Genomic DNA, 13,236 nt, shown 5'->3' on the forward strand with positions numbered 1-13,236 from the left:
AGAACAAGCAATGTAGAACTTTTAAATTGATAACATAAATGTATCTACTAAAATTCTTGGATGAGGTTCAATCTCAGCGACCTTGGCCCCAAAGTCAGAGGTCAAGCTTTCTGAAAATCTTGTGAATGCCATAACTCAAGAAGGAAGTCATCTAGTATTTTCTCATTCATACCATAGGTGGATCTATTAGGAGGCTGGTGGCTGCCACTAGTGTATTTATTTGCAGCCACACAAGCCTCATGGCTCAGTATTGTGCTCTCTGTTTCAGTCCATTGCTGACAGTGTCAAAGTATCAAAATGGATTGAGCCAACTCTATATCATCTTTCAGACAGGCTGACTGAAATATAGGAGAGAAGGATAGTGATTTTGGATGTGTTTCACAGGCTTAAAAAACTCCCCTGTGTTTTACCATGAAAATATTTGCTTTGGGAATGTGGCTTTTAACAGGACACGGCATCAGCCTCAGGGTACAGTATGATAGAAAACAGATGGCCTATTCGATTCGTGCCTTGTGGTTGTTGGTGTGGAGTTACTGGAGCTGTAATGGAATGTGATGGGAGAAGATGATAGGTGGTCTAGATAGGTGTTGAAAACAGATCAATGGTTAGATCCTCGCTGTTTTGTTTCTCAAAAATCTTTTTGTGGGGTTTTTTTCTGTACATATTTTTCTTTACAATAATTTAATCAGTGAGATTTTGATTAAATCTTCCAAAATTAATTTCTTCTACTTCTTACCGTGAATGGTAAAATCTGAAATATAAGATCAGGGTTTTATAAGGGTTTTTTCATATTGCACATTTCAGTATTCTGATGTTTTTCACTAATTATAAGTGGGTGGGACTCCACTGTAAACAAACTTATGTGCACCTAACAGACTTTGGCAGTTTTTAAATACTAATAAGGCTGCTTTAATGTCAACCCACAGGAACAGCCATGAAAGTGTTTAAAAAAGTAATGCTGCCACTAAGTTGAATAAAAGTTCTTAGTTTTATGAAAACAAAAATATTGTTTATATCTACTTAATATGATCCAAATGCCATTTGAAGCCACGGTAACTTTATTAGGTACACCTTACCTGAGACATCTTTCAATTTCATTGTACCTGTGACAATGACAGTAAAGAATATTCATATTCATTCATATTCATATTCATTCATATTCATTCATATTCATTCATATTCATATTCAACTGGGTTGAACTTTTTCCTGCCTTCAGAACTTCTGTGACTCTTTAACAAGGTGCTGGAAACCTCCTCAGAGGTTTTAATGTCAGTGATACCACATCCTATTCTCTGTTAGACTGAGATCTTTGACTGTGGAGGTCATTTGAGTACAGTGAACTTATTGTCCTCTTTTTTTCTTTTCTTTTGCCTGTCCCATTTGGCTCTTTTGCCATCAGAATTATTGCCTGAAGGCGAAGAAAGATGCCCAACGGATTTACTTTACCAAATGGACCATCCCAGCCTTGCCGTAATGGTCCATTTGATTCATCTTTTTTTTTTTTATTGTTTATTTTATTTCATTTTCACTTGCTAAATACGGGACAGATTTGACTGGGGAAAAGAAAGGGGAGAAAGAAAGAGGGAAAGAAAAACAGCGGGGAAGACGGACGGGGATAAAGGGCAGACAACAAAAACCAACAAAATAAGCAGCCAAGAAAGAAAAAAGAGAAAGAAAAAAGAGAAAACCCCTTGCCCCTGGAGGGGGAAACTGCACCCAGACCCAGGTAGTGTTACCCTTTTCCCTGGGGTGGAGAGAAGCAGACTGCCCCGACTAGGCAGCAGCAGGGAGGCCCCACATTCCAGACCCCAATCGGACGGCCAACTCCTCCTCCCAGACATGTGTTCTAAGGTGCATTTAAAACCCAGGAGGACATGGAGCTACCTGCCAGAGAGCAGCAGGTAAGCGCATAGCCCCTCCTGATAGCCCTCAATGTCTACATGTATTTAAAATTGAGAGGTGGGCAACGACGCCAGGGGTGTGGTGTACACCCTGATGGTCTTTTGGATTCCGTGTAGCGTGCCCACCCCCAAGGTCCTATATGTATGTGTTATGAGAGTGTGAGTAATGTGAATGTCTAAGTTGTGGGATAAAATTGAGGCACAGGCAGCCAGAAGGGGACAGAGGGGGGGGATGGCTCCCCTGCACTCTGGTGAGTGTACTGGTGCTGACAGCCACAGCAAGACAGTGTTGAGGTACGGATGATCTGATATCCTCGTGTTGGTGTTGTTCCCAGACCATCATGAAAATGTTGTTCCAGGTTCAACATTGCAAGTGACCAATCACATTGTTGTGACGTTATTCTTTTGCGCGCCAAGCCATTCGTGCATTTATGAAATTCCAATGTTGCAAGGACAATATCAATTCTGCTTACTGTTTATTAAAGGGTTACGGTTAGGGTTAGGGTTAGGGTCAGGGTCCGTTGATCGGCGGACAGAGGCGGTTTCTCGCAGCTTAAGTACAGTTTTTTGTTTTACGCCGGTTTTTCCCGAAGTCGCAAAAGTATGACGTCACAACATTCTGATTGGTCACTTGCAATGTTGATCCTGGTACAACATTTAGTATGATGATCTGGGAACAACACCAACACGAGGATATCAGATCGTGCTTGAGGTACACAGTTGGGGTGACAGAAGGATTCAAGGTGGGGGTGGGATTACACCAGGTGTAATTTCTGAGCACCTTCTTGTTTACTGTTTACTTATGATGGACAGGTTGACAGATGATGAGGTGAGACAGGACTCCCCATGGACTATGATGTTTGCAGATGACATTGTGATTTGTACTAAGAGTAAGGAGGAGGTGAAAGAGAGTCTGGGGAAGGGGAGGCATGCTCTGGAGAGAAGAGGAATGAAAGTCAGTAGAAGCAAGACTGAATACATGTATGTAAATAAGAGGGAAACGGGTGTAACAGTAAAGCTGTAAGGAGTGGAGATGGTGATAAATTTAAGTATTTAAACCTTAGCTGTTTACATGATTTTGTTGAGACCTGCAATGAAATATGGTTTGGAGACTGTGGCATAGGCACAAAGACAGTAGGTGGAGCTGAAGGTGGCAAAGCTAAAGATGTTAACGTTTTCGTTGGGAGTGAGTAGAATGGACCAGATTAGCAAAGAGTACATCATAGGGACAGTACAGGTTGATTGGTTTGGAGACAAAGTTAGAGGTGCAAAGTTGAAATGGTTTAGGTATTTGCAAAGAAGGGATAGTTGATATATTGGAGGAGGAAACGAGGAAGATCACAATACAGACGTTTCTTAGATGTAGTGAAGGTTGGTGTGACAGAAGAGGATACCAGGCATAGGACGGGACGGAGGCAGAAGATCTGCTGTGGTAAACCCTAAAAGGAGCAGCCATAAAAAGAACAACAGATTATACAACTAGATTATTCTTGCAGTTCCTGAGGTCCATTAGCTACAAGCTAGCTAAAAACACAACCTTCAACCAAAGATTTCCTGTTTTCCTCTGTTTGTGAGAAAGCTCTGCCTCTGACTGATGTCAGAACTCACCAAGAACCCCTGCTTTTTTCCCCCAGTTGGCTTTTTTCCTCACATCGCTGTTCATTTCAAAGTAGATTCATAAAGCCCAGAGAAATGCAATATTTTTACAGGAGTTGAAGCATTTTCAGCTCAGCCTGATGCATCACCTGCTCAGATTGCAACACTCCGAGTGAATTTGAGTCTAATCATGCCCACTGGCGTCTTTTCATTGACTTTGCATGCAAACATCCATCCCATAAAATTTGTATTATGTTCTGTCTGAGAGCGCCTGAGCACATTTTCCATAGAAAGATTGTTTGACCAGCTGGATGGAACTGTACACTGTGTGTTGCCCTTGCAACAGATTTTCAGAGGCCACATAAACACCTCCCAAGTATTTGATGCCAAATCACCTCTGTGAATGTCATCTCTTAAAGGTGGTACGTGGCTGTGAAGAAGTCCAAGAGAAGCACAATGCCAGGCATCCAGTTGTAGTTAGGATTCCTGTCAGGAAATGTGACATGAAATATTAACCTTGATTTTGTCCTAATTGGCTGATGCTTCTAAGGAGGTTAAAGGTGAAGTTTAAAAAGCACTTTGAACATGAACAGAAAGAAAATAGAAGGCGACGGCTTACGGTAGGATGCTGTGAATGTGAGAGGTCACATTTAATGAAATTTGTTTTCAAGCTGTTTCCTACTCTTCGGTTAATAAATTTCCCGCACATCTATCCGTATCACTTACCTGCTGTACCTCTGTGGTAGCTGTCTTCAGGAAATGTTCTGCAGGAACACAATAATAATATAAAGTCACTTTTCAGGACTGTGACAAATCCTGCATGGCAGCCAGCAGCTTGTACCATTGTGTTTCACATTAAAACAAATCTATTGATATTCAGTGGGTATCAGTGTTTTGAGTTCCTTTGGACTTTCTGGCTTAAATATTTATTCAGTAAGTTCGGGAACACAACCGTACCTGTCACTTTTCAATCTTTCCTTTCTTCTTGTGAACATTCACTCCACCCACACGCACTTCATTCATTTGTTTAATTCCTCTTGCCTGTTCTGTATCTCGATGTAGTTGTGTTCCTCCTCTCTATTGTGTTACATAATTTCGGTTTCTTCTACCTGTTTATGTTTGCTATCTTTATTTGCTATCTCGATTTGGTGAACTTTATATTTATATGATTTTTATTATGTTTTTTTTTCCTCTAAAGTTTTTCTATATTTTCTTTGTCATTTGGGAGTTGATAAAACTAAGCTATGGTAAACAATGATCTCCCTTCTTTGTTAATGTGAAGCAGGAGCTTGTTTTCTAACACAAACACTGCTAACTTTAAGAGAAAACAATGTAATGACGTAAGTGCAAGAACGTTAGGTGAATGTGGGCTCAGTGCCTTACCTTTAATTGAATCCTTCCTTCTTCTCCAGACAAAAACTTGTGCCACAGCAGCACCCTTTATTTATTGTCCTTCATCCTGAATTATTACGGGGGAGAAGAAAGGGAGCCATTAATTAGACAGGGATAATAAGATGTCTCAATGCCAACAATTTGTCTTGCAAGTGATTACTTAGAGAAAAGCTTTTTCTTTGATACGTGGCTGAAAGCCACAGAGTTCCCGGGAAGCTGTACAGGAATGAAGATAAGGAGCACGGTATCCTTCAAAAATACGCAAATCCAGATCGGTGTAGTGACAATGGTCACCTATTTATGGCCAAGAAAAATTCTGATACAATGGCTAATTATGAACAACCACAAATCATGTCCATTGGGATAGCTGAAGTATAAACACTGTTAGATCACATTTCATGTCTCAGCAAGATCACGCTAAAGATGGATTAAAGTAGCAAAGTCTATCCAGAAGAAAGTCTCAATACCCAGCAGATATTTTGTTAGCAATTCTGAGCAGCTATTTGGACAATCAAGTCCTTATCTGAATGAATGGGGTGGGAAGTTCAGCTTTTATTATAGTAGTGTCGTATAACCAGTCAATCGGATAAAAACTGTTTTAAAACTTGCGTGACTTTGCACCAAAATTAAATTTAATATTTGCATTTTCTTCTTGCAACTTATGATACTACTAGCAGAAACATTAGAGAGATATGTGGTCCTCAAATCAATGGGAGATGTTCTAAGACCAAAGTGCTCATCAGTAGTTAAACCAGTTAACGTATGAGCCAATCATGTTGTTGCACTGAAGCGCTGGTAATGCAAAGATGTAGATAAGTGTACTCTTGTTTATCTTGACTTACTGTGTTCATTATGTGCATTACCATAGCAGTTTTTCCAAGTGTCCTGATGGGATGAACCAGATATGTTGATAAAGCAAGTCTCACCACTCTGCAGCCATATTTTTAACATCTAACAATGGGTGATCGTGGCTCAAGAGTTGGGAGTTCGCCTTATAATCGGAAGGTTGCCGGTTCGAGCCCCGGCTTGGACAGTCTCGGTCGTTGTGTCCTTGGGCAAGACACTTCACCCGTTTGCCTACTGGTGGTGGTCAGAGGTTCCGGTGGCGCCAGTGTCCGGCAGCCCCGCCTCTGTCAGTGCGCCCCAGGGTGGCTGTGGCTACAATGTAGCTTGCCATCACCAGTGTGTGAATGGGTGGATGACTGGATGTGTATAGCGCTTTGAGGTCCTTAGGGACTAGTAAAGCGCTATACGAATACAGGCCATTTACCATGTAGGTGCAGCTTTGATGCCCCTGTATTAAATAAAACAGGAGAGAGCAACATATTTAATTTCAAAGGTCATTTGGACACAAAATGCATGTATCTGATAATCTGACAACAAATGCTTAAAATATTGTTGACTTACATTCTGTTAAATTAGTACTACATGACAGCTAAATGTACAGCTCAGAGACAGCCGATACGATCAACGCTTTTCCCATCAGAGCACTAACTCAAGGTACAGATATGGTCAGTGAAAAGAAATCATCAGTAGACTTGCCTATATCTTTACTGTGCTTAAATTGTGTTGTATGCTATATGTGTGAGTGCAACACTGATTGGCTCAATATGTTCCACAGTTCATTTGTTAAGTGGTTCTTTGGGGCAGGTCAGCTACCATCTTTAATTTAAGAAATTCTCCTATAGCTTTCTATTCAGGATTCTTTGAGTGTATCACTCCCTTATAATGTCTCTGGCAGTAAGCTTTCTCATACTCCTTAATTAGAGCAGCCTAACCATGCTGAGAACAGACTGAGATCAGCTGCTTTCACACTTAAGCTGTTAAAATATGTGAGTAGAACATGTGAGGTAGCTTGATGCACATCCAGTCATTGATGTAAAAATACAAGTCCCATGGAAAAACTTGTTTTTTACTAAAGTTTTTGCAGATAAAAATGCAAACAATGATAAGCAGAAACATTCAGTTTTACGCATAGATAATGAGTGTGTAAAATATATTGTGATTTTTTTCTGTGGAAAAAGTATGTCTTAGAAGCTAATATTGCTTCTTTGCAGCATTTTTTGACCACTCGTCCATGAAAAATTCCTTAACTTGGAAGATGTTTGGAGGGTTTTCCTGTATGCACTGCCCATTTTTAAACCCCCCACAATGTTTCAATGGGATTCAGCTCTGGGCTTTGACTATGCCATTCTAAACCCCTTTCTGAGTTATTCCTTGGTGGATTTGCTGGTGTGCTTTGGATCATTATCCTGTTAAAAGGTCCAATTCAACTTTAGCTCCCAGATAGATGGGCTCACATTATCTTCAGGCACTCTTTGATATGATACAGAATTCATAGTTGAATCAATGACTGCGAGTCTCTGAGGCAGCAAAGAAACCTTAAACCATCACATCACCGATCTCATGGTTAGTATGGGATTCTTCTATTTGTACAAGTGACCAGCTTGTTTATTTCATTCATTTTCATGCAGTATACTTTTTCATATGAATGTATATTTTAGTGCAACATGTTATATGCAAGTAGTATTTTAACTTTAAAATTCATGTTTAATGTTGCCAACTGGGAACTGGTTTTAGTAGTTGCAACACACAAGATCATAACATCACTGATTGATTAATGAAGATATTGGCTTTTTTAAACATTTTATTATTATTGCAAGTATTATTTTTTAAAATTAATGTATTATTACCCCTAATTAATGAAATTAGGCATTCAATTCTATTTAAAAAAATATTTTCTCATACCTGTCCCCTCTCCTCTTTATCACTGGGACTCCTGAGAACAACCTGTCAACAAGTGTGAATAGAACATGAGGCTATTTTTAAGAGAAGCGCTATCTATAAATTATGCCACCTGAATTAAATGTTGAAATAATCTGCAGACTTAATGCAACAGGCCTTTGGATTGACTTTACACATGCATGTTATGTATTTATCTGACAGCTAATCCCAGGTTGATGGGGCAGGCATTTAATTAGATACGCAAAAGCCAAGCATAAACAAATGGATGATAATAAATAAGATTAATGAATGTTATACTTTCAGACTCAGTGTTTACAGTAATATCACATGGCAACACTAAAGTACAAAGTTAGAAATACGTTTAAATATTTCTACTAAAGTTGTAATAATAATATGATATATATTTTTCAGGGATCTGAAAAGGTATCATTGTGTCCTCTAACAAGCCCATGGGCTTGTTAAAGCTGTTTCCTATTTATTTAGTCAAAAAAAAAGAAATATCCTGGACGTGCTCACTGCTCTATTAGGCTGTGTGGTAAAACCTGCTTCCATATAAATCAAACTTTCTTTAGGTTGTCTGCCTGATTATAGCTATTTGTAACAGGGCTGATAGCTGACAGACATACATCTCCTTCCTAAATGCCTCCTCAGTGAGATATCCAGTGAGAGCAAAGGCAGGATTTCTTTGAAATCTCTGTTTTGAACATTGCAGCAGGACAATGACTGGGCTACAGTTTCTGTTTGCACTTTAATCTGGATATGACATTAAACAAAACCACGGGTGTTTGCTGTGATTTATACCATACATCTGAGTGCATGACTTCATTTCTGTGATCATGTCTAAAACCCTCTGTGTGCTTGAAATCGGCTTTTCAGTAATGATTAGAACACGGGCATGGCGGCAGAGCGGGGAGGTTATGAGCATGCTAATCCATTCATAAACATTGCTTTCTCACACAGGCAGTGCAGTAGACAATACTGAGAAGTAATGCAGAGTCGGTCGTGTGCTTATACTTGATGCTTGCCAAGATTTTCCTTAAGCAGGCAAAAGGTGTTTGATTTTTTTTTTCTCCAAATCCTAAGCAGTGATATTAAGAAGTTTTGCAACAAGATGAGATTATTATTAGTGCTCTTCATGTACCATATGTCCCTCTGTCATTGTGAGATTGCCTGACAGTTCATTCTTCTCTATCCCTGTCTCTCACTCGCTCTTATTTTCCTTCTGCTTGCTGTGTTGCTATCAGCAGCAAGTCAGAAATGTTCCTGTTATTGATGCACACCAATGCACAGCCTCTGACAGGAGCAGACAGCATGAAAAGAGAAGCTTCCGAAATAAATACATATGTAATGAGGGAAAAAGGGGCTGCCAAATGACTTGCCAATTTGTGTTTGTCAAAGGCTGAAATGGGGTTACACTGACATATAGATCTATAATAGAACCACTTCTTAAGTCATTTGGAGGGGTCTACTCAAGGCGTCACACCTTCCCCAACAGCACAATCTTTTTGGAGAGGTACTAGATTAGCGAACTGTCCAATTTTTGTCATTACAGAAAATTGTTTTGTCCAACGGAGACTTGAAGGCACTTTGGCTGTCTTCATGGGGAAAATCACACACCATTTCTCCAAAGGCAAAAATTGCAACCTGGAGCTGCCAAGCTCTGTATTTCAACAGCAATTTCTGTAATGTAGAAAAGTATAGCAGCTGCACTCACACTAAGTTAGTAAATTCACAAGATTTTCAGGTGGATTTCAGTGCTGTACAGCCACACAAGTCTACACATGTGGGTATCTTTTTGTCTCAGTAGGTCTTGGTCACAGTCACAAGGAAAACAAAATCTGTGGTCTCGTGTTTTACCTGCTTCCACTAAAGTTGGGGATAAAAGTTCATTAAAAAAAACAAAGAAAATGATTTCCATTTAAGCCCTATATTTAACTGAAAATAGTACAAAAAGAGCAAATCTAACATTGAAGCTTTAAAATATTCATTTTTGTACTGAAGGCTGATCTGACAGGAATCCAGGAGGAAAATCCAGGAAAACCTGCTACATAATAGATGCAAGCATAACCAAAGTCAACTACTAAGGCACTCTGTCTGCTGATATTCTTGTATATCAGGTGTTATATTGATCCAATCAAAGTCAGTCCAGTACTGCGGTGCGACCTTAAGAGAGTGGTGCATGAATAATACCAACAAGACACAATTAACTGAAGCAAGGCTGTAAAGAGGAGTGGGTTAAAATTCCTCCACAATGATTTAAGAGGTCATACAGAATGAAGTCATACAGGAAATGATTCTTTCAAATTATTGCTAGTAAAGGTGCTCCTATAAGCTACTGAACCATGGGATGTACGTAGTTCTTCAGACATTGCTTCTGCATTTTGGCTTAGTTTGTGCTAAACAAATAATGGCACACTGTAATGTATCACATGATGTTGTCAATTTGAGGTTTTATTAAATAATATTAGAACCTGATTAGGATCAGATGCTTTTTATGATGTCCTGATATGTGAAAACTTTAGGATTGTCGGTTTTATTAAGACTGTAAACCTCTTAGACAAACATTGAAAGTAAATAAGTAGCAAGCAGAAAAAAGGTTTAATTACATTATATTTAGGGTTTTCATTCAGTGTTGCTTTTTATTATCCTTCAGGATTTGCTCCTTTTGCAGAATATGTACTGTTGAGTGTACTCCTCAGGTGTTGCCTTTGTATTTATAGCATCTTCTATGCAATATGCACAATGCCAAGGGCTGCTATTTAACTCAGACTGAGTCGGTGTTTGTCAGATGAGGACTAAGTCAGTCGTGCTTGACTTTTTATTCTGACAATTTGCTCAAACGATAAACTTCGGTATCAATGCTATTTTGAGTTTTTTTGCTACTCTTTGGTGAAATTTAGTTTGAATTCAGAAAACATTTAAGAAAAATTGGGATATGGAAAACAAAACAAGACTAGTTTTGAGGCTTAAATCACTGTTAATAACTGTATCATTAATACAGTTTACAGGTTATATCCACAAATAGAAAAAACCTCTTTACCATATAAAAAAAGAACCTTATCTGGTCCAAAACTCATCAAAGTGTTAATTTTTAGCTCGTCCATAAAAGCGCCAATGAGTTTATGCCATTGCAAACTGTCTTCCTGTTGCTATTTGTTCTTCCACATTTCAAAAGGATCGCTACTCTTTCAGCAGCATTGGTCAAAATGTAATCAGATTTGCATGCAATGGTCATCCAATGGGCTTTCACCTAGTGACCACCTGCTTGTTATCATCACACGGTTTAAAAGCCAGCACACCTAACTCTGTGGATGGTGCATTAGTGTAGCGCTGTTCCATCTGGGCAAGCAAGGCAACCAGTGCTACTTTAATGAAAACATATTAAAGTAAAGCAATCTCACCATTCATCTAGGTCAAGGTCACTGTGAGAAAGCTTCCCTCATGCATGTTTGCATCCATCCTTTGCATTGTGACCAACTTGTAGCCACAGTTGGCTATTGTCTCCGTAAGCAGAATTATCTGTGTTTGATTACAGATCCTGAAATCGGCACGGTCCTGTCTGTGTCCTGTTAACAATGCCTCGAGCATGTCGAGCTGATGGGCTGGCAGCTTTTTTCTTGTTGTTTCAGCAGGAGTATTTAGAAAAGTGTGTGATTTTTTTTTTTTTTTTTTTTTTTTTTTTTTACAGAACACTGATGGAATATTAGTGCACAAAGCAAGGACGAAATTCATTATGTGGACAGATACTTATTGTACAGCTGCCATCAGGAGTACCTGTAATGACTGATTGATTGATTGATAAATTGTAATCCACACAGCCAATTTGTAGTTATTTCACTCACTGATATGCAGATCTATTTATACCTTTTATGGAATGTGTTTCTTTTCCAGATCTTTGGTAGCATTGTGAACTTAAAAAAATGATAAAAAGATTACAAGTTTAAAAAAAAAAACCCAAAACACTAACTTATTAGGAAGCAGGGTTTTAATACACCTGAAAAAAATGTTGATTTACCTTTCCAAATCACCAAAGAAAACTCAGTTCTTACTGTAAATTAGCTTTAACTATCTTTTATATACTCATATCATTCCACAGGTTTTATACAATATTTTTAACAATGTGGACATGCTTACCTTTAACAAAGTATGTCCACGTCTGTGAAAGAGCCGCTCACGGCAGCTTTTCTGAGCTTTATGGGAACCATCCAAGGCTGTTTCCCACACAGGGAGCGAGGTCATCACAAGCATACTAAACTCTTAAACAGCTGAGATAGAAGTCATGCTCTGATGTCAAATATCTGCAGTGTACACCAAGAAATCTAAAGTACAGACAAAGTTTCAGCAAACACAGCTGTTTTTTCACCATAGCACTGCTCACACTCAGGATAGAGGATAAAATAAGTTTCTAAAAGGAGCTGCTGGAGTTGTTATATTTTTAAAATGTTTTTCTTTTTTCTAAAATTATGTTATGTAAGCTGTCAGAAAAGAAAAAAGGAAAAATCTAGCCGTAGAGCTCTTTCAGTGACAAAGAAAAATAAATGAGTAAATGTGATGATTCATATTTGCGCTCACTGGCTACAGTGGCGATTTGAGAGCTCCCACTGACGCACATGATTGTTTCTGTGGAATCGGTCTGATAAATCAACAACATGGAACTTGAAAGTTTTGTTTCACTGTGGTAAACATCCATTTTCTCTCTGGTAGGGAAGTATGTACACACCGCTGAGCACTGGTCAAAAAAACAGTCCAATGAGTCCAATAACAGAACAGTTTCTTTCTTAGCTACATTTTTGTGTTAACACAGTTGATCAGTTCAGATTAGTCTTGCTTTGTGTCTAGACTGAGTGTTTTCCACTCATCAGAACACTCCTGTTGCACATTTCTCAAAAAATGAGTTAAACTTAGCTTTCCAAAGTTTAAAAAAAGGCAACAGAATGTAAATAAACAACAGCTTTATTGTTATGCCCAGCTCCGTTTAGTTTTACACATTAGATCAGAAAAATCAAATTATTTAGTTTTGAGTAATATCAGTTTTTACCACTAAAAACATGTAGCGAGTCAGTGTGTCTTTCCTGAGCCGAACGGGAGAAAAATACTCCGGACAGCTTCCAGGTTGGAAAAATGAAGATGTGTGTGAAGACCACCTCATGGTGATAGCTGTGGTTGTGACACAGAATACATGAACACGTGTAGGTAGCTGCTTTCTACACCTGTGCAAACACAGTGAGTGAATGAGAGAAGCAGAGGGGAGTTTGTTCCTCACTTCCAGCATGAGGAGACAGGTTTTTACCAGCCAAAGCAGAGAGTCTATGATTAACTGTGTTTACATACAGAAATGGATGATTAATTCTACTGTAATTAATCAGTCAACTGATAGGCAAATTGTGTAAAATGGCTTTCCCTAATATTATGTGTATTCTTTCTTCATATTTCTTTATCTTAGAGGGGAGGGTAGCAGTAGGCTTATAAGGTATCTTTGCTGAACAATAGCTCTATTAAAAGTTGTGGCTGTTGCCTGTTAAATACAGAACCCCTGTTGCTTAGGCTCAGCTGGGGAAGCTCAGCTGGGGTCAACTGTATCCAACTGTTACTGGGGGATCT

Source organism: Mchenga conophoros, linkage group LG1 (assembly GCF_057382185.1).
Source record: "Mchenga conophoros isolate Kocher_MC1m ecotype Shallow Benthic linkage group LG1, M_conophoros_male_GT1.1, whole genome shotgun sequence".
Lineage (NCBI taxonomy): Eukaryota > Metazoa > Chordata > Actinopteri > Cichliformes > Cichlidae > Mchenga > Mchenga conophoros.